Below are 23354 nucleotides of genomic sequence, written 5' to 3' on the forward strand. Positions count from 1 at the left end.
TCAGGTACATGATACAGTTATAGTCAAAATACCATACTTGCAATATTGCCTTACTTTTAGCTATAAAGCCAGGCAACCAGAACACCATTTTCAGTTACAAAAAATAAAGTGGTGTTTACTAGTCAAGCTTCACTGACTGAGATTTCAAACAGATGAAATTATTACGTATTTTAATCATCTTTTCTAGTATAACTATAGGGAAACCCTGGTAACATTATGAAACTCAAGAACATATGTTTTACTCTATTAAGCTAACTTTAAGTGTAGCAAACTACTTCTTTTATAAACAAAAATATATTAGGAAACAGCCCTTGTGAACTGCAGAACAAAAAGTAGTAACAATGGCAGTACAGCACTCATTGTGGAGTCAAAAATGACTCCTTAGATTGTGGTTTTATCAAGGAAGATCACAATTTAGTAACTGTATTTCTTACTATAAAGCATTTATTTTCCCTGTGCCTGCAGCAAGGTATTTGTCAGATTAGCTCTTTTTCCCTTGTAGTTGTTGGCCACTTATTTACTGAGTCTACTTTTCACAGCAAAGAGCTATTAATTAAGGTCCAGTAGCAGGGCTCAAGTCTGCACTTGTTAATGGCTGGACAGACCCAAGTAAAAACATGTCTACTCCTACACCTTGGTCTATTTTCCTTATTCCCCTTGTTTTTCTTCACTCGTTGAAGCACATTTTCAGTCTCCCTTCATAAATTCCACAAAACCCTCCCTTACCAATGAGCCATATTCTGCTCTCAAGCCACCTCTAACTGATTTCTCAGCCTGGCAAAGGGAAAGGGATGCAAATAAATCAGGAGACAAAATCCTCTTGTCTGCCATTGCTTGATCAATGGCTGCTTATGTTTTTATCTCCCCAAACATTTTCCCATTATAAAAAGGGAAGGCTAGTAATGCTCTGTGCATCAGGATATATAAAAAAAGACTTCAAAATTTAATTGGAGTTTATGGGGACTCAACCTTGTGAATTACACTCAGACAAAAAAAAAAAATGAAGTCATTTCTATTTGATTTGAATCCCATTTATGTATGACAAGATCTGCTATGTTAAGAGATACTGACAATAACAGTCCAGATGAAATTGCAAGCACGTGAAACTGGCAGCTGGCTCTCTTCCCACCTACCTGCAATCCTCTCAAGTGGGGGAGGAATGCTAGCAAACCCCGCATAAATGTCCTCTCCTGTTTAAGAATTAAAAGAAACCCCAACATTAAAATGAAAAAAAAAAAAAAAAAAAAAGGAATCCAATAGATTAGTTTTGCCTATGATTAATCAGTTGCTCAAAGGTCACAATTAGGCTGGCTTCCTAATTAGAAAGACATAATGCATAGGTTTTAAAAGCAGCATGGTGTAGAAATAGTCATTCTGTGAACAGCTCTATCACATTCATCATTAGCACTATTGCATTCCTAGCCCTGTCCATAAGAAAACTGTAAGTGCAAGAAAAATGCAATTCCAGAACAAGAAAGACTAGAAAAAGCAGTTGAATAATTCCAGACTATTGGCCCACTTCATCAGAAAACACAAATAATGATCCACAACACACCACTTACATATGACTTGAAAGGTATGGATGGGCTCAAGACAGAAAAGAAAAGCTGCTCAGGGTTAAAAGAGAAACCTACCTACTACAGGCCTACTGCCACCGCCTTATCTTCACTGCGATGCAGTTTTGTGGCTAGCAAAGAAAAAGCTACTGGCTTCTGTGAATTGAAAACTGTATTACATACAAGTTAAAAGTAACGTAGGACTGGATCTAGATGGTATCACATGTGCCTTGATTCCTTTTACTTCATATACGTGAAATGAAAAGAGACAGTGACCCTGGAACCTAAATTTGTTAATGGCACCTCCAAACTGGAATACTAACCTTTATTTTTTTTTTTTCAGCTAGAAAAGAAACAAATGATAAATTACAACATGGAGGGCATAGCAGAGGACTCTGAATTGTTTCTTCACGTTGTTACATCGGTTATGGGGAAAGAAAAAGGCATTATCAAATGCATAATAAAATAGGTCAGATCATTTGTTCTTCACAGTACAGTGTCATTAAACTTTTCATTTATATTCAACAATTAGTTTTATTCAGAACTAACCACATTATTATTTGGAAACTTCTGAACATCATGCTCTCCCCCCTCATTCTGTGATATCGGTTTGGTAGCTGAGTGTCATTCACAGCCGTGGCTTTGATATGGGAACAGGAGCTTGCCTTCACTGGGACTTCTGCATTGAGTTGCTACCTTAAAATGATTGACAGCCAAAATCTTTATAAAACTGATTTCTCTCTTTAAATACAACCAGGTAAAAATTTAACTGTACAAGACCAGAAATGTTAAGAAGAAAATTTGAAGATTAAACTAATAAATATAGTTATATGGGAACTTCGGTTTTTAGAAACATAGTAGCTTAACTTCAATGTAATGGCTTCCAAAATCAATTAATGAAACTGAATTAAGTTGACTAAAATTCTGAATAAGAGTGCCCGTAAAGAGAATTAAATCAGTTTAGCCACTATTTTTAAACCACTATGATGACTCTTTTTTCGTCAGTGTCTTCATTTAGATACGCTTACAGTTTAATTTTCTTGGAGGCACTGATAATTACAAGTATTGTCTCTACATAAAACATTTTGACTTTTATGAACAGATTTTAAATTACTTATTTATGTATGGATGGGTTTGTTTTGTTTAACCATGCACATTTAAAATTACCTGGAATTCAAAATAGCTCTTGCACGCATAAAGTTCTGTGAATTCTAAAGACTTCATCAAGCACTTTATAGTTACCTGAGGGGAATTCATATTTTCTTGCTTTCTGAAAATAAATGGGTCGAAGAACAAACTCCTGTCCTCCATGAACAGATGAGGCTGGGCAGCCACATATATAAACTATACTTATACTACATTTAGCATTGCCCACATTTAATCTACATCATGCTTTGCAAGTACACTGAAGTATCACACAGAGGAGAGTTGTGGAAGACACTCGTAGCCACTTGTTACCCCCCATGCTACAGACAGAAGAACAGAGCTCATCAAAGAGTGGTTGCCTGAAGATGTAGGATTATTGGCCAAAGTACAGCTAGAACTCAAAGTCTGCGTGCAAACTGTTTTATATCAAGGTTGGGTAGATAATTCTCTAGAAGGCGTATTTAATTTTGACAGCAGAGAGGTGCACCGAATTTCAGAAAAACAAACAAACAAAAACAACAACAACAAAAAACCTTGAAGCAAGTTGATTTTCAATAAATACAATAGAAGACTTACATTGCTTAGAAGGATGAAATAATCTGAATAACCGAGTCATGAATTCTTAGCTTTTTTTTTTTTTTTTTTTGCTAAACACTGTAAATATTGCATAGGGGACTTCAAATTATACTGGCAGCAGCAATATAAATCAATTGTTATCAGTACTGCAAAGAATCAAGTGCACAACAGCCCACTTGAAACAAGATTTTTTTCTCCTACACTGCAACCACAAAAGCACTCATCCACTAGAATAAATGAAAATCTCTCAGATTTAGACCAAAACACTGGCTGGAAAATTTGTACTACAGCTTCCAAATGTAGATTTATTAAACAAATGGGAAAGGGACTATACCATGCCATGATAAATACTTTTTTCTTCCCTCGTTATACAAAGACATCCATGCTCAGCTCAGGGGCTGCATTTGCTGCTACCTCTTCTTAATGGGAAGCTGATTTGTGATTAGATCTCCTGACACAATGGGACATAGCAAATATGAGAGGATTTCTGTAGAGATTGTGGTAACGTTTCTTCAAAAATACCCTTCAGAGTCTCAAGAAAACTCGCTGTCTCTGGAAGAGACCCTGAATAGTGAATCCTAAGTTTAACCAGGAAGGCAAAAGTCTTCTCAAAACACACACAGTCAAGTAGTATTTACATTTTATGAGTCACCACAGTGACAAAATGAACTTTGATTCACAATGAAAGACCATAGTTGTCAGTGACTTCTGAAGTCTTATTCCTGTTTATAAGTCAGAGCTATACTCCTCCTAAGAATTTTGGCATTTTTTTTTCTTCCCTTCTTCCTTTAATTTTTGTTTCTTTTCATTTTACCTTTCACCTCTAAATTGTGAGAGTCTTGCTCATAATCCAACACGGTGTATCTTAGAGCCTACCTTTCCCATTTCTTGGACTATTTTTTCCTCTTCCCCCAATCCAGCAGTGTCAGACTTCTTTATTAAATAAATTATATTAATAAAGCTGTCAAACTGCTTGAACATGAATAATTCCTATGTTAATAAAACCTAGTAAAAGCATGTCTTTGACTTCACCTTCATCTTTTTAAATTCTATTTTGTAACAACAAATAAAGCACTCAAGCCTTATTTTTCTAAATGATTATTACTTTTCTGTGATGGATAAAGGCAATATGTATTTGCTAGCAACACTAGAAAATTAGATGAAGGCAAGACACATGGAATTAACTGAAGTGAAATTCTCCCTTGTGATAGATGGCTTAAAGTTTCGCTTATCTGAAAAGTTTGTTTAGAATCAAAATAATTTTTGGTTAGTTAAGTATCCATACTACATAGAAAACACCTAAGGAAGAAAAAACAACACTGAAAATATTAGCTAATGTAAATAAAAATGGATTACTAATCTAAGTGCAAAAACAGTTTTTTTGTCCTTTTTCTGCTCACAATGCTATTCATGCCCTTAAGCAACTCACTTAATCTTTTTCTCACGCGCTTTGTCTGTAAAATGGGAATGAACCCAATTTAATTTATCCCAATGGTATAATATGTGAGTTAGAGTAAGACAAAAAATAACAAAATTCAAATATCTCATAATTATTTAAATAGGATTTGGTACATCAGGATGACATATAATCTCAGCTTTTATTCTTTTCAGGAAAAAAGAAAACTATGAATTACTTAAAACATACATTTTTCACTCTCAAGCATTCAACAGAGTCTTTTCTTTCCCCCATTTTATATCATTTTCAGCAACATAAAAGATGAAGTAAATGCATTTCAAGTTTTTTTACCTTAGACTTTACATCTTCAGTAACTTTTCTCATTTACCACCTTTTGCTGCAAATAAACATGCATATCAAGACTAGTTCATTATCATTTAGAGGCCTGTTAAAAAGAATAAAGAATTGCACCTTAGAGTGCCCTGGATCATCTGGTTACAAAAATGAGTACTGAATAATTTTATAGTTCATAATAATTAGTATGCTTTTCTTACTTTTTAGTCAAAAAGCTTTGCCTCTTAAGTAAATAAATGCTCATTGTCAAAAATACCATCACGTTTGTTTCCCAGAAATAAGAATGCTGTCTAAATAAATAATATGACTACATAAAGAAAACTAGGATACAAATGCATTTTGGTGCTTCCATATATAGCACACCTGGGAACTATAGTTGAAAAATTACTCTTAGCATATAACAGTCCTAATTCAGAGTAAAACTCCATCTGCAACTTACAAATCTATAAAAAAAATCCATTATTAATACATTTCAAATGTTTGTATAAAACATTGGAGAATAATATATTACATTCTCCTGGAACAAATAAAACCAAGCTTAGCATATGATAGTCCTGCTGAGATGAAATTTCACATCACGTTAGCAGACTGACAGTTGCTTTACATGCAGTCCCAACGCAGGATAGTAAAATGAACAGTGTTAAAGTACATCAAAAACAGTGGTGGCCAAACAGTCACAGAATCATTGCAAGCAACTATTAATGTCACATTAAAAACTGTAAAAATTACAATGGATGCTTCTTATAGTGAACTCAGATACACTGTAGATATTAATTATTAAGAGCTAAAAAAAAAAAAAAAGGCCAGAGGGGAAGAGTTATGTCTAGCTACAGCCCCTGCAGCAGCGACATACGTTAAGCTCAGTAGTCTCACTGAGTTCAGTAACAGACATGACAAACATGCAAAAACTTAGGAGGGGAAAGATATCAGAAGACCGTCCATTGACTTCAGCATTGCCTGAGCTTAAGAAGTGCACTGAGTTAGGTACTACACTATAACTCTGCATCCAGTAAACACAGATAACTCATTCTTTTCTGTGGCCTTGATATTATATTTAGAACTGCACTAAAGCTATCTATAAATCATTTTTAAGCATATTCTTCAGAATACTCGATTGTGGACATTTTACGCTGCATTTAATTATCAAGGTAGCAAAGCACAACTTCTATTAGTAGGATGAGATAATGATGGTGGAAAGTACACAATGATAAAATTGCTGTTATGACAAATTTATGTTTGGTATATTTGTTACCCATAGCTCAAATGCAATTATAAAGAAGAGTAAAATACGTGGATCTGCATTTCTTTTTTTAAATAATAAAACAAGTTGGCAACAAACGAGTAAAATCTTCCACTTGTAACACTTCAAAGAACTAATTTTTATGTTGCTTTTCATTACAAGTGAATTTATAGTGTACTTTTAAATGCACTTGGAAATTTAAATAATTTTTTTTAAAATCTAATTTCCGTAAAGAGGTGGTCACAGAAATCCTTATCCTATGAAATAACAATGTCATCCTATATCATAAAGAGTATAAAGAGTCTGAACTTTCAAAGTTGAGAAAACACAGTTACAAAATATTACATAAAAAAATGTATGCAGTTCACTTACTAACTGTTTCATGATTTTTTGCTTTATTTATGCCATTTTTACTTTCCTAGTCTCCAATTTTCTTTTTGATCCAAATCACTTTTGAAAGTTTTACTATGATTTTCTGGAAAACAGACAAACAAGATCTCAAAGTAACATAAAAAACAATGCTCTTCTCACCCACCAGCAAGACATGTTGGAACTTTATCCAGTTATGAAAACAAAAAACTAGTCTTCACATTGGTGCTCTCCCCCATGGGCAACCTTAGCAGGTCAAATGTTTTAAGTTCAGAGTATTTTAATCTACTGGCATTTCAGTGGGCAACTTATATCTATACCATAGAACATACAATGACCTGGAAGGTGAAATCATCATAATTACTTCATAATATTTTGATATTTTGTTTGATGCCTCAATATTCTATAATATACATTCTTTGCTGACAAAAATTGGAAAAACACATAGTGCTTGTGAGACATTTGATTCTGTTCATCACTTGAGCATTCCTCTTAAATTCCTATTTAATGATCTAATTAATTCATAGTCAATAAGGAAAGCTTTTTCCTGCGTTCTACTTAGTTGGGCAGAACTGCTTTCCAAGATGCCAGCAAGCATCCAGCTGCCCCACAGCCCACACCCCGGTACCCTGCCATCACACCTGCAAATCTGGTCGCAGCACGCTGCTGCGCTCATTGGTGACTCCAGGCAAGTTGCTTCCCCTTGCCTCATTCCTCCTTTCTCACATAATGATTTCTGCAGTTCCTGTTTATAAAAGCCCTCTCATGCTCACAGGCAAAGCCTGCTATGTTAAAAACTACGCACTATTGTGAAAATTGTACATTTAACATATGGTTATTTTGCAGTCTTGTACATCTCATATAGATGGGAACTTGACTATAATGGCATTTCAGAGCAACTGCCAGTTACCAGTGCTTTTTCCTTCAGTCAGTCTGTGGTTTGAAAACATTAAATAACCACTATATGGCAATATGAATTTGAGAGCTTTTGTCCCTCAAGAGCTGATATTGTATTTGCATTTGTAGCCTACACACTTCTTAAGGACACCACTGAACTCAGGAATTACTAAAAAGGCTTTGTACTGAGCTAGGATTTCTTAAGGAAAGCCATTTTCCACTTTTTTTTTTTTCCTCTCCAAATTAACACAAAAGCCAAATGACAATTTAAGAGTGCTGGCAGCAAGATTGTTTGGAAAAGCTCATTAGCTCTTCTTAATTTGGAAATTCACAAGCTGAAGAAGAAAAGACGGAAATGTGCGTTCTCTCTTTCTCACAGTATGTCTCTTCCATTGTGCTGAATATACTGAGGGTAACAGAGACATATCTGAATTTGGGAGCTAAATATGGTTCAGTTGCGTCACCTTCAGGTAAATAAAGCCAACCAGATACATTTCAGCCATCCTTAAACACAGGTTATGTGATATGTATTAAGAGCAGAGGAAGAATTAGAAGTTTGAACATCCATTGTATTTGCCACCACCACCCCTAACTTCCTCTGGCTTGGTCCGTGGAAACCTCTGGGAACACGGTCTCCCTCGTGCCTTTCTCCTGACATTGTCAGATAATGCTTCCCAGGTTGTACAATAGATCATCTGTTTTCCTGGCTTACACTTCCCAAAACTAACACATATTTCTGACCATGGAGGAAGACACCCCAACCAGAGAGTGAAGGAGGAGGAGTTACAGCAGAAGGCTGGCAGGGCAGGTTTCTGGTGCAGCTGCACAGTTCAGCCTGCGGCCCGTCAGATCCCAGCTGCCTCACTTTCATGGCACTTCTCTCTCAGCCTCCCTCTTCCCAGCTGCTCCCCTCCCCAATACCCTTTGTTAATCCTTTTCCAATCCTCAGGCCCCACCTTCCCTGTCCCAGAGGTCGGGCTGCCATATTCTGCTTGGCACGTTCTGTTCGGCCTGGACGCTGTCCTGGCCTACTCTGTACTTCACCCTGCTCCCGCTGCTACACATGGGCACCTTTCCCTGCCTGCCCAAAGAGCTGCACAGCCACGCTGAAGCCCCCACACCTCTTCCTGGCTTTCTCCTCTTCTCCTTCACCTAACAACAGCCTAGGGGTGCCAGGGGTTCAGAGCTGCCTCCTGAGGTCACAAGAAGAAAGCAGTACATCTGCAGGGCCTGGCCCCAGCCTCACCCACCGCTCTGCCCTGTCCCCCACGATCTGGGGGGTGCCCACTCTCACAGGCAGCACCGAGGCACACAGCATTTGCCTGCACTGCTGAAAGTACCTGTGTCACTAATCATCTTCAGGGTACTGACTCCATCTCCACCCATGCTATTGGCTTCCCCTAGTTATATTTTAATTCTGTCTGTAGCAATTCCTCTACACAGGCAAGAAACAAAACCCAACCTTGTATTATCATGGCCAGCTGATGCTCCTGAGCTGTGCAGAGCAATGCCACTTGACACCATATTACTCATCCTTTCCCTTTCCCAGCTGGTTTAGCTTCACTAGGAAGTGTTGTTTTATGGGATTTTAAAAGCCTCTATTTGCAAGAATCAATCTGCACTGGTTACATGCCCTTAAGAAAGGACAACTAGCAACAACTATCATGAAAAAATCATGGAACTGGTTGTTGAATGCAGGGGAAAAAATACACAAATGCATTCAAAATATTTGCCAAGAATCAAAAGATTCTTACAAAGAATTCCTTAAGAGAAAAAAAAATATAAAATTGACACTACCACCTGCATATCCAAAAATATCTGCAGATTTCAACAGAAACATAAAATTTCAAGCATAACAGACTCCTTGACAGTAAGACAAGAAGCCACTTTCTACAAGTACCTTCTCTCTCCCCTCATCAGCATTTCAGATTACGCTGTATGTTAATTTACAGCCTCAAGTCATCAGAGGTTTAAGATAGCCCATATAAAGATGTTTTTAAGCGGAACACAAGGAAGTTAAATGATAAGGATACACAGTTTGCCCTCCTACACAATAAGGTCTACTTAGTACTTTGGCTGCTCAAACTGCTATCAGGCTTCCTTTCTATGTTTAAAAAAACAAGCTTGTTTGTTTTGTGGCCGCCAAAGATCACATTGAATGTTAAAACAAAATATTCACATATTTGAGCTGCTGACAACAGAAAAATGCCTTTTAATAAAAAGGCTGTAGGAAGGTAAAGTTTGTGGAGAGCTTCAACTCAATTTCACCCTCGGTCTTGAAAGTTAAGGTGATAAAGGCCCTTTTTGATATATCACCTCTATGTGGAAAATTTCTCTCACGTGAGCAAACAATAAATGAGGTATTCATTTCAAACCTCTCATTACATATGAGTAAATTATAAAGTTAGACTTAATGTAGGTTTTAAACATAATAAGTACAATATTTCTTATTAAGAAAATAAAAAGCATGCTTGATATTCACTATGTTACCAAGTAACTACAAGCTAATGGCTTGCGAAGTAGTCATATGACTCCAGAGACACAGATTCTAAATCCTATTCTGAAAAACAGTACTGTAAACATGTGCAAGGGCTTAATTTATTCAATTGTTTGGTGGAAACATACTACACGTTTTGGTAACAGCAAATGTTTTTACATGCTACCATATTTTCTGTCCTGTAGAATGTTAACCTAAGTCACACGAAGAGGATCTAAAGCAAACTGCTCTCGATTTAAGCCATTTGTTTAATGTTTGCACATTCCCAGTGTGAAAGCAAGTATGTGTGCCTTTCCCATGCCTGACAAATATACTAACTACTGTAATTTATCTTTTATTTTGAAGATAAAGTTCACAAAGAAAAAGAAGGAGAAAAAGACTATCAACTTCATCCTCTCCAACTACAGTTGGACAGTGAGGATACAAAAATAGTGATACTGGGGTTAATATCTTCTAGAACAGCAATCAAATATGTTAGGAAAAATAATTTTTAGGGAAACAAATTTGAATCTAAAGTAAATGCTTGTTCTGACAATCCACTACTCAACAGCTGAACAGCTGAGCAAATTAATACTTTAGATTCAATAATTGTATCAGTACTATTAAACAATATTAGTATAGTTTACAACACAATATTACAACTGTGAAAATCACCTCTTAATTTTGGGTTTCCTTAATCTGCCAAGTCATTCTATTTATTCTAAGTAGGTCCTACGCATAGATACTCTATCTTGATCTACATCTAATCATCACGTTTTGGAATTCCAAAATTTCTCCTTCATAAATATCACGTATGTATGGTAAGAGGACAGGTTATCACACTTCTAGATTTATTTTTTTTAATTAAGAAACGATTACTTTTTCCTTAAATGGTATACTAATATCCTCAACAGTAAGTGAGACACTGGAGAAAAATCAGATAAATCCTATCACATTCTGTTCTTGCAGACTGTAGAAAAAATAAGTAAACCTGTAGATCAACAGAAAATTCACACTAAAACAATACATAAGAAGAATTTCATTAACAAAAACTGCTGCACTGATGTCCACAAAAAACACCACCTAGAGAACCCACTTGGTGGGACAGATATGCTTGGATCAAAGTATAACACTGTTATGCTGTCCAAAACTAAGGGAAGATGGATTTAAGAGACTGAATTTAAGATGGAAAAGTCTGCCAGGCAGTAACAGCTTCTAAGAGTTACAAAGTCAACAAACAACCATAAAAAGCAAAGCTGACATATTTGATAATCACAGGGCCTGCTTATTCTAAGCATCCTCTCCATTACAGTCATTTTGGATTACACAAAGTGAAAAGGCTGGTTTGGGGAAGCGCAGTATTACAGTACCCGCCTCAGTTTCTACACCACTGACTTCTCAAAGCTTCCTTACATGTAAAGGAGTCTCCTCAACTTCCCACCTGGGCAAATACTTGTGGGAAGAAAAAGCAGTTTCAGAGCTTCCAACGTGCACGATGCACATCCCCTAACCGTGCTGCGGCTCAGTGCAACATAAGAACACAGAAAACAGGTCACAGCAGTATGTCATTGGGGAAGTTAGGGGTTTTCTTTATGGATCAATTCTAAACAAGTGAAGCCTTACCTGTGCAATACCAAGTCCCAAAGGAAAACAGTTGCAGAAAGTGGACTTTTCCAAAAAAGACTAATATATTAAGCCAGTACCTCATCTATACCCCTTTGCCACAAATGCAACAAAATAGCCACTGAACAGTAACAAAAGCTTCATTAGTTTGTTAATAATAAAAACAAGCACAAAGGTTTATTTTACTTAAGAAGCAGTAGAGAAGTGGGCAAACAGATGAGAGATTGTTGCACTGAATCAACAAGAGAGAACCATATAACTGAAGTACTGAAGACATCTAAACCACACTCTGTTGTGTACATGCTGATTTCAGAAGGCAAATAACATTTGATTTTTCTGTGCTGTGTTCTGGTTGAATCGTCTACTTTCGAACATCTTAAATACAAGTACAGGCTTTTAGTCTTTTATCAACACCATAACATACATTTTCAAATCCCTCAAATTCAATGTTCTCTCTTCTAATTAGAATCCTGCTAGATCTGTAGGCAGTCTTATAAAGCACTTTAACCTTATTTTAATTTTTCATTACAAAAATTAGAACTACTCATTATCTTAGGAAGACATAGCATTACAACTGGGATATATCAGTTCTCATTTTACCAGTAAACTACTTTGTAAACTCAGTGCTTGAAGCAGATATTGGTAATAATGTCTGGTGAGTTTTATTTTTGTATTTGCACAAAAATAAAACTTCAGAAACAAACCTAATGAGAGCATGAGCTTAGTTGCTTATCCATACATACTCTACTTACTCTCATGCTATGTTAAAATCAGTGTCAAAACATAATTGTACCAAATCTAGCACTTGTTAAAAACTAAAACCCAAACCCAGAAAACAAGAAACCATCTAATATTACACCCTCTCAACACCTTGTTAAGATTACTTAAGAAAGAGTGATGTCCAGACTATCGCTTTCCATTTAGTAAACTTTAGCATATCGTGAATAATACTTATTGAGGAAACTAGTTTCCTGTAGACGTTAAGCACCATTTTACCTTTGCTTCAATTCTGTTCAGATGCCTAGAAAAAACTCCAATAGACAATTGGATATTGCCATGAAAACAAACTGAATATTACTGAAAGATGTTTTTCTGGTCTTTATACTACACTAAATATTTTCAAATAGTAATATTGTATTGATTATATTTCAGCTTAACCTGCCATCTTTAAAACACAGTATTCAACTGGAAGTAATTTAAAGAAAGCTAGAATGCTGTGCTTGGCATGTTCTGGGTCATTTGCTTCAGGGAATGAAACATGATTTTTTTTTTTATTTTAAGCCTCTGTCTTAAGTAGCAACACATTATTGATAATTATTGGAAAGAAAATTACCAATATTGGGGTTATCAATACTTACACCAATTGATGTTTTTAGGTGATTAATGTACCTGAGAAGACGAAGTCATACTGAACCAAGTCATTGTGCAGCTGAGCACTTACTGTTTCATATAATCAAAATTTAAACTTGTTTTTAGGTAGCAGTAACCACAAAACTTAGTAATTTCCACGTAAAAACAGATCAAATGGTAATCTACCTTCGTCACACAGAAGGCTGAAAAAAAAAAACACCACTTCCTGATGGTAGATATTTACATTTTTTAACACTAGACTCTTCTTTGTATTTTACTGTTCTCCTGTAATCTGTCTCATACAAGTATCCTATTATTTCGATAGCTTGTGAAAACATTTGATCTGAGTAAGGAAAATAGAGCTAGCACCATAGAACACAATGGTAATTACACAGAGCTCAGAGAACACAATCATAAGCAAGACAACAGGTACTGATTTCAGTATTAAGCATCAGGAATATTTTCAAATAGAAAATTCACTTTATAACTTGCAGCTTTTGATCCAAGTTTAGAAAATGGCCTGGCTCTTAACTACCTTGTTTTCCATAAAATTTCCTTAAGCAGTTATTTCCTCTTTTTCTAGACTTGCTGAAATTAAGCTAAAATTACATCTCTTACCTTCTTTTTCACTGCATTAAGTAGGAGATCTGTGTTTTTGTGGCTTCCTGTATGAGACTTCTGCAAACTTTTTGACAAGGTTCTACCCCATACATATATCTGAGACCCATTTTGTATCTTGTATAAGAAACGGCATTCCTTAGAGAGGTTTTTCTCCAGACAGTTTTAAAAGATATCTTTTGATTATGAATTGAACAGGATGTAGGGATTGCCACCAGAGGATGAGCAGGAATCACAAACAGCTATAACCCAAATATTCTAAGGAAATGTAAGCAAGTAATTACTAATAAAACTCCTTACATTCATGGAACTTGTTTGGCAACAGCAGTATACCATAAGGAAAGCTACTACAATTCATAACAGCATCTTGTAATAAAACAGCTTTATGCATCCCTCTCAAACTGTTTAGTGCTCAAATCTCATCAGATGGCTGAGTAAGCATTACACTTTGGGACAGTAAATCTCTGTTTCCAATATGGTCTACATTCACAGACATGTACTGTTGCGTTTGCTGTAAGACACTTTCAGCTAAGCACGCATATAAAAAAAAAAAAGCAATATATGAAAATATCTGCATACTATTTTGCCTAGTCAGTTATCTAGGCTGAAAAAACAATAGGAACCTTGAAGGACCAGCAGCTCAACAGCTACTCACTTCTACCAGAAAAAGCTAATCTGAAGTTTGGGTTTATAAACATGCAAGTAATATCAAAGAGTTATCTTTAAACATGTCACCATCAATATACACATCTTTATCCACATAACTGAGGCATATATAGGATTGCAATGACACATTCTGCTTGTTCTAGAGAAAAATGAAAAGAGAGAAAAGGGCTTAGTAAAGAGCAGCAAATCTGATTTCATGACCAAAGATGATACTTTACAGGCAGATGCTCAAAGAGCTGTATCTATTTATCTGTATAGATATACGGATAGCTCATAGAAAAGAAGACTGGCTCAACTGCAGCATGTAATTGAATCTGTAAGGAAGAAACACTGAGTATTACGGATGTTCCAATAAAACAGAAAAGGACATCGCCAGACCTAATGGTTAGCAGTTGAAGCCACTTTCCAAAACCAAATGAGAAGATGGCATCTGGTTTTAACATGGAGGTAGACTTCCCACAGAAGCTAGCCAGTGGAAAGAAACCATGGATTTTTTGCCTACTGTTGTTTTGAAGACTCAGCAGTTTGACCCAGGTCGGAAAGACACATGGTACTCTAAGGAAGAAAGAAGTTTTGGATGTTTTTTTCTTTTTCTTTTTAATAAAGTAATTGTGTGTATTTGAGTCCTGTCACAATATTCGGAAAGCTTCTAAAATTGCATAATCCCCTTGAGGTGTCAGGATAACAAACAGAAATAAGAAAACTAATATAGTAATCATCACAACAGACAACTGGTGGTCCACTGAGTCTAGAATTTAATCCTCAACAATAGTAAGAGATTTGTTTCTCCAAATTTGTATATTTAATTTTGTACATTTATATTTGTATACTCTAGGTGAGGCCTGACCAGGGCAGAGTAGACGGGGAGGATCACCTGCCTTGACCTGCTGGCCACGTTCCTTTTAATGCACGCCAGGATCCCACTGGCCCTCTTGGCCATCAGGGCACGCTGCTGGCTCATGGTCAACCTGTCGTCCACCAGGACCCCCAGGTCCTTTTCCTCAGAGCTCCTCTCCAGCAGGTCATCCCCCAGCCTGTACTGATACGTCCAGATGTTCCTTCCCAGGTGCAGGACTCTACACTTGTTCTTATTAAACCTCATTTGGTTTCTTCCTGCCCATCTTTCCAGCCGGTCCAGGTCTCACTGAATGGCAGCACAGCCTTCTGGCGTGTCAGCCACTCCTCCCAGCTTTGTGTCATTGGCGTACTTGCTGAGGGCAGACACTATTCCCTCGTCAAGGTCGTCAATGAAGATGTTGAACAAGACCGGACCCAGCACCGACCCCTGAGGAACACTGCTAGTCACAGGTCTCCAGCCGGACTCTGCGCCACCAATCACCACCCTCTGAGCTTGGCCAGTCAGCCAGTTGTCAACCCACCTAACTGTCCACTCTTCTATCCCACACTTTCTCAGCTTTGCTATCAGGATGTCATGGAAGACAGTATGGAAAGCCTTGCTAAAGTCAACTTTAGCCCATTCCCCCTCGTCCTGTCACCAGGCACATGGGAGAACAGACCAACCCCCACCTCGCTACAGCCTCCTAGGCAAAACACTAGGCAAAATAGCATGCAGATATACCTTATAGATAAGGTATCTATAGAGTGCAATAAAAACAGGAAGTTTAAACAAATGAATAATCCAAAGTACATGTCTTTTGCCAGTTTTAAAATTGCAAATTTCTAATTTATTTAAATATTCCTTTCTTCTGTTGTGAGGAAGGATGAGGAGAAGCACATGGTCATTTTTTTTTGCATCAGAAAAAAAACAAGCATTAGAGGAATTCCAAGTTTTTACAGCAGAAACAAAAGAATACTCTTTAATGCAAATTCTGGATTGAATGACTTGCCAAGACATATTTGCTGGTACATGCTTAGGATTCAGGGACAATTATGCCCAATTCCAACCCAGATCTAGCCTAAAAGCTTTTTAAGTCTGAGATTTTCATGGTAGTGTGTATATTCCTTTCATCAGTTTGAGAAAATTCAAAAATAATCAGTCCCTTCTCCAAACACTTTTGACTGGAAAACATGCCCTAAAAAAATATCTATGTAACTGCAGAACCTTCTAAAGACAGGAACCCTAACAATGTGGAATGTGTGCAGAGCTTGTGTATTTAGCACAGTTATCAGGGTGAATCAAGAAATTGTATCAGTAAGCATATTCATTTAGAGTATTTATTTAGAAAAGTATTATTTATTTCCTTAGACTAAAATATTCCTTTTACGATGGATTTAAAAATGATAAAGAACACCCACATCAATGTGCCTAAATATTACAAACATCTTTGAAGAGTTTGTTAAAAAAAAAAAAAGTAATTAAAAAACAGAGAAGGTCTAACAAAATCAGAAATTATTACTTCCAGTAGCCAAGGTCTTAGAATTCTATTATGTACTCAAACAAAAGGATAAGGAGAACAAAGTATCGAAGTATTTTTTCCAATGTTCATAGGCCCTAGTCTTATGGGGAGCAAACACTACTCTTTTGTTTTGAAGCACAGTATCTTGCTGCTTGATACAAGTCTGTAACTATAAGGCATAGGAAGTACTTGTCCAATAAGTTTTGAAAGGCTATTGGATTAAAATGGTTACTGAACCTGTTCAAGAGTAGACCCACAGTTCTCTAAAAATTTCTTTTACTGACTGTACATGCTAACTTCCTGAATTGATAGTGTTTAAGAACTTACCCTTTTTACCTCATTTACGTGATGTTCATGTAGTAGCTGTAAATGGTTAAAAATAAGAGAAGTAGAATCTAGTTTAACAATCATCATGAGCTAATGAGAAGTCCAACATAGCAGCAATAAAAAAAAACAGAAGCTGTTTTAGCAAGTGGGGAAGGCAGAAGGGAAAAGCGTGAATCTATACATGCCTATATATTTGCATCAGAAATCCCTGCATTCAAATTCTATAATTTAGACTGCAAACAATGCTGACTTTTAATAATGATCACTAGAGAAAAACTGCCAAGAATAACAAATTATTCCCAGAGAGAAACTGTGTGGGTACACAGAATTCACATATTATGTCTAGCTGTTGCTCATTCTACAAATACATATTAATATTAGAATAGCAGTCTGTTTTCCAGCACTGGTCATATTAATTATTACTGGAGTCCTCTGTCAGCTTCATAGGTTCTCAATGTAAAGTTTCAGAAGACAGTAGTTTATTAAACTCCAACTTCATCTTTATTAGGCTCACCCAGAACAAGAATCCTGGTAATAATTCAATTGATCACATTGTGTTTTTAACCTATTAGTTGATTATTGTCTTTCCATAGTAATGAAATTTTAAATACTTCACATACTGAATTGCAATGGCTGTCTCTGCAGTGCCTAGTCCTGCAGGCTGGAGCGCATCCCCTGTAATTCAGTATCTATGTACAGTCTCAGAGGAGGACTCCTAATGGCCAAGACGCTGATACATGTGCTGGCTCAACTAGTCAAATCGATATGAGAGCAAGAGTTGAACCTTAATTCAACAAGCCTGTGTTAGAAAATTTAACTGCTCTATGATTAGTTCCAGCAGGTCTGGGCCACCAGACCCAGAAAATTAAGTTACAACATATAAAGCTATAAAATGGTAAGGCACCAGGAAAGGATTGAAGGTGAAAGAAAGAGAACAGGAAGTGGAAAGTAAGAGATTCTCAAGATCACCCAGTTTAAACTATCCTTTATAGATCAGGGAGATTGCTGCTCGAAGAGGGAAGGAAAAAAAAAAGAACAACAACAACAAAAAAGAACAGAAAACTCTTTATGCATAGATATTTGGGAGCACCCCCAAAACTGAGCCTATTCCATAAGGTTTCCCTGAAATCCACTTCAACCATCCTGAGAATTACACAGAAGTTTTCTTATGATCTTATGTTATTGCAACTCTGTTCTAAAATAGACACAGTTTTAGTTTACTTAATATTTATCAATAGATCTTAATGCTACATCTCTAAAGGCCACTTGACTTATGCTACAGTATAAATGAGAAGAGACACATTGGATTTTGGGTTAGATTTTCTTATATTTTCCTCTCCTAAAAGCATACTTAGGGAGGGGTGTTATAAAGGTTTATTCTTTTAACTTATTTGCTTGTCTAGTACTGCTGCTATGTAGATCCATTATTAATGCTACCAACATTGTCAGTACAAGAAGCTAAAAAGCAAGCCTGAAGAAATTAATGCATAAAGATGATAAAGATGATAAAATATACATTAATCCAAAAAAAAAAAAAAGCAATGTGTTTTTTTTTTAAATCAAGTTACAATAAGAACTACACAGTCTTTTATGAATTGGGGAAGAGGAAGGCAGAGGAGGGAGGTTTTGGTCAATATCTTTGCTATATTAAATAAGGTGTATATATATATATATGTTGTCTCACCTTAATAAATATTTTACATTAGGATCGCATATCTCTCAGGTAACCATTAAAACCAAAGTAAATCTTCGTTCAACAGCAGTAAAAGTTACATGTGTGCACAGGTTATAACAGGAAGTTTGCCTCGAGGGCTTTTTCCCTTGCACAAGATACCCTACATATGATTTGATATTAAAGGCTTCCTCCTTAAGCTTCTCCCACCTGCCTCCATCTTGGGTTTCGAGTTATGTACAAGTATGGATATACCAAAGAGAAACATATGCCAGAAAGCTACTCATAAACTGACAAGACAAAAGAAAACTAAAAGATGTGATCCCTCTCCAAGTAGAATGTAAGGATAGATTTCCCGTAACATTTTTAATTCAAATCTATGTATAGAGGAACATTTAATTTTAAAAAGGTCACAGGTTCTGGAAAGAAAAATTAGAACTAAAATCAGTGAAATTCAGTTGGATCTGGAAGGGATAAACTAATTTGAACCTAATAGTTGAGTACGATTCATGCCTGATTGCAAAAGGCCTGAAACCTCATCTTGGTGTTATTAGGAATATAAACAAAGAGACAAAGCTCAGTTATCCTGAGAAGCCCTAACAGCAACTATCACTTCAGTATAGCAGTACATTAGTTACTGCTGGACAGAGAATACCTGACCATGTAGACTTAAAACCTGGCCAACCTTAACCACTCTTATGAAATGTTCGTATTGCAATGTGCTCCTTCAAATGTGTCCCAGTAAATTATTTGGTGACAGACTTACGATGTGAGGAAGAACAAGACAAGAAAACAACATTTACTTTTTGCAGCCATCAGAGCTGTCCTAAAGTAGTCTGTAAAAATAAAATGTAGACTCAAACAGCTTTGGGTTGATTTGGTTTCTTCGTTGCATGTGGATTTTTTCCTGTTTTGCTTTTTGTTTTTTTCCTTCAAGAAGTGTATTCAATGTATATGGAGACAAGACGCAGTATGAAACACCCAAGAAATTCTGAATAGCATGGCACACTGACACAACTTCACGTGAACGAAAACTAAGTGCATTATACTCCTCAATTCCCAGTCTCCTAGGATTTTACTGTAATAACAGTTATCTATTAGATGTTAATAAAAATAATGGGCAATTTTAAGGACAAATTTATAGCCATTGTTACAGCATGTTACTTTTTTCTAATTCCTGTTCATATACTTACAGTTTCAAATAGAATACAAAAAAGCACAGATTTTTAAGTGTACGCAAATAAATAATAAAAAAATAGAGCTGATGTACAGAAAGGTATTGCCTGTTCTTTACTGAAATTATCTCAGCATGCAAAAAGAGATGCTAAGACATACAAAGCAAGATAATTAACTATGGTAAAAAAAAATTCAAAATATTTTAGAAGACTGTTGGGCCCAGTTTAATATCATTGTGTTGTTTCAACTTACTTTAGTAACTCCAAATATATATTCTATTTGTTCTTACATTTCACAGCAGAGATTTACTGCTAAACTAGATCTGACCTGAGAATGAGAAAGCAGTCAATTCAGTATAACTGCTGGGTAATAAATTTTGCATCAGATGAAGCCTGGCATTTGGCTCATGCAGAAATACAAAAGCTATGAGCTATGAATGCCAAGTGAGGAACTGCAGAATACTAATGTTTGCAATCACCCATTTGAAACCCAGTTTAAACTCCAATAACTCTGTAGAGAGTGCTCTTTTAAGCACAGTTTGGTTACAAAGCCTACAGGAAGAAAGCTTGCCTTTCAAAGCAACCTCTTTAAGGAATGTCTTTCCACAATCTTTTTTCTTCTTTTTTCTTAAAGAAGTCCTACCTTCATTCACCATGCTGTTCCAGCAGATGAAGTCAGAAAGATGGTATTTTATTTAAATAATATATATGTATATATGATCAAGTATGATAATTGGTTCTCTTTGATGTAAAATTACATGGTGTACAGAAAAAAAAAATCACACTAATTTCTGCTAGGATACGTCACAAGTTCCTATTCATCTTAAAATACTGCATTCAAAAAGGACTCCTCAACTTTTAAGGCAACTTGTAATGCTAGAATGCTCTCTCATACACTGAAGATCTTAATTTTTCAGATTGATTGACTAATGAATATCCAATACAGGTACTAGATAGCAAATATATCTTAATATGGGGGAAAATCTCAGGCAAACTAATAGTTTAACTGTACACCTGACACGTAATTTTAGCCAAGAATCTGAAGACCTCTTTTGAGGGTGATCAGAAAATACGTTTGACACAAAGATACTAAACCTATTCTGAATTATTTGTATTAACACTATTATGTCAAAAAACAGACCTCAGAAAGAAAATTTCATTGTTTAGAAAAATCAGAGATAAAATTATGTTAGGAAAAAGAACAATAAAAGTAATGCCAGACTTTGTGCTTTGGGTAATATAGTCTTGTCATCCTTCACGCCTTTATAGCAAAACTTCCAAATAACATACCAGAAGTAGAACCTCAGACAGAGAGGAACTTGCTTTGGTAGGTGGATTTGTCAACAACTGGCAGAAAAAGCTTATTCAAAACTTGCAATCAATGACAAAGATTTTAAGTTATATTCTCAGATCTAAACTGCCATCAGTGTTCCTAACATTTGCTTTATTCACACTAACCTTGAGAGATATTTATATTTCAACACTCTCTTTTCATGAAGAATGAGAGTACCAAGCCAGAACTGAAGGACAACTAAAAGCTAAACCAAATCAAGATGATCTGTTTCATACTTCTGAGCTCCGAGTATAGTTTGTGTTACAAGCATTTCATTGTGAAGACCTTGTAAACAAAAATGGTGGTAGTACAACTTGGTCTTTTGCTTAAGATTTTGAAAACCAAATGCCTTATGATCAGAAAACAGCTAAAAATAACTGCTTTGAGCAGTTCCAGTGCCAAGGTTAACCAAAACCAGATACTTTTTGTCAAGACTATAGCTATACTAATGGAAGAGACAAAAACACTGAGCAAAATATCTAAAATTGCTTAAGAAATACTCCAGTCTTTTATAATGGAAGAATAAAAAATTCCCTAAAGACTATTTATTTTAAGCATGTTTATTTCCTAAAGAATTTAATCCCATCAAAATATCCACTCAAATTTAGAATAAATTTACATGTATAAATTTCTAGATGTCTGCAGCTGGAAACTGCATAAGATGTAATGAACAGTATTTCCTACTATATGAACCATGCTTAGATCCATATAAAATGAACGTATAAAGAGAGAGCATGTCCCAAGTCTTAATCTATCTACTTTCCAAGTTACCTCAAATATTAATGTCAGTAAAAGAACTTTACTAACAGATTTTCTAAAGATTTTTTTTCTAACATTAACAGAAGCAGGAAAGTAAGGAATTACTGCTTTTATTATTATTATTCTGGGAAAAAAAAAAAAAAAAAGAAAAATTACTTTGGCTCTCTAAAATAAACTTTATTCATCTGGACATAATAACACAGACTAGCAGGAACAAGTCTGTGGAGCGTTTCAATTCAGTTACCAACAATTTGCACTCCCCTTCATAAAGAGGGCAGATAAGAACACATTAAGAGCAGGAGGAGGATGAACAGTTGTCAAATCAGTAATCAAAAGAAAAAGAACACCCTCATGAAATGCTGAATAATGACCTGGAAACTAAAATGAGGCACTTGAGCTGAAGCATCAATCATCCAGATAGGGAGAAGTAATATTTAGATGACTCCTGTACACAAAGGCTGAACAAACCACAGAGAAAATGGCTCCAGTAGCTCATATGATCTAGTTGCAGTTTGATGCGCTATCTCTAAGTAAATATGTCCAAGCAAAGAAAGACCCTACAAGAACAGAGATTACCTCAGAAAAGAGAACTGGATGTTTGATAGACAAAGCACAGTGCAAACACTTTAAAATGTCTGTACACAAATGCAAGAGAAACAAGGGATTAGACGAGGGTTTAATTAAGGGTGCAAATTAATAGATACTTCGATTTAAAGGTGAAGGCAGACACTGACTGCCCGCAGAATGCTTTAAACAAGTTGTATGACATGATAGGAAGTATAAAAAATGACCTTTTATTAGACAGGAGATTACAGAATTATCTCCACAGAGAAGTGGGATAACCTCCTAGAATTTCCTGAGTTACATAAAACATGGTAGTCACAACACTAGAAGTGTCTAGTAGAGAACAATCATATGCCATTAACAAGCACACATATGAAATAATAGTTTTAGCAGTTAAGGATGTACTAGATAATTTACCTTCTGTTCAAAGGGGCTCAAAAGAGCTATACTTTTATGCCTCAATACTGCCTGTACCTTCCTATATCTATTGTATGTAACCAATTCTTGAACCAAAACTAAGCCAAGTAATTTATTTTAAAAGCAACCACATCTAATTGTTGACTGACTGACAATTTAATCAGGCTATGTGGTCAAGTTAACCAGATGATTAAACACTGTTCCTATGAAATAATGTTCAATAATGGTTTCAACACAAAGACTTATGAAGACAAAGATTTATGAAGACAAGTAAATACCAAAATGAAAGTAAAACTACATGCATGCATGTATGTGTATAGTACAAAAGCATACAGAGATAGGAAAGAAGACTTTCTCAACTAAAAACGTTTAGACTGTTCATTCATTCATTCATTGAATATAACACATTTAAAGCTAGGAATATTTTGTAAAAAGACAACATAACAGCCTTGCTTACAAGTTCACACAGGCAGGTTATTTCAA

The 23354-nt window shown here is 35.8% G+C and overlaps 1 protein-coding gene across 2 annotated transcripts in view; it reads right to left on the minus strand.

The window, feature by feature from the left end:
• TENM2 (teneurin transmembrane protein 2) overlaps positions 1-23354 on the minus strand; it is a 1590996-nt gene that overhangs the window by 487071 nt on the left and 1080571 nt on the right. The gene's annotated exons all lie outside the window — the stretch shown is intronic.

The sequence above is a fragment of the Cygnus olor genome, chromosome 14 (assembly GCF_009769625.2).
Source record: "Cygnus olor isolate bCygOlo1 chromosome 14, bCygOlo1.pri.v2, whole genome shotgun sequence".
Classification (NCBI taxonomy): Eukaryota; Metazoa; Chordata; class Aves; order Anseriformes; family Anatidae; genus Cygnus; species Cygnus olor.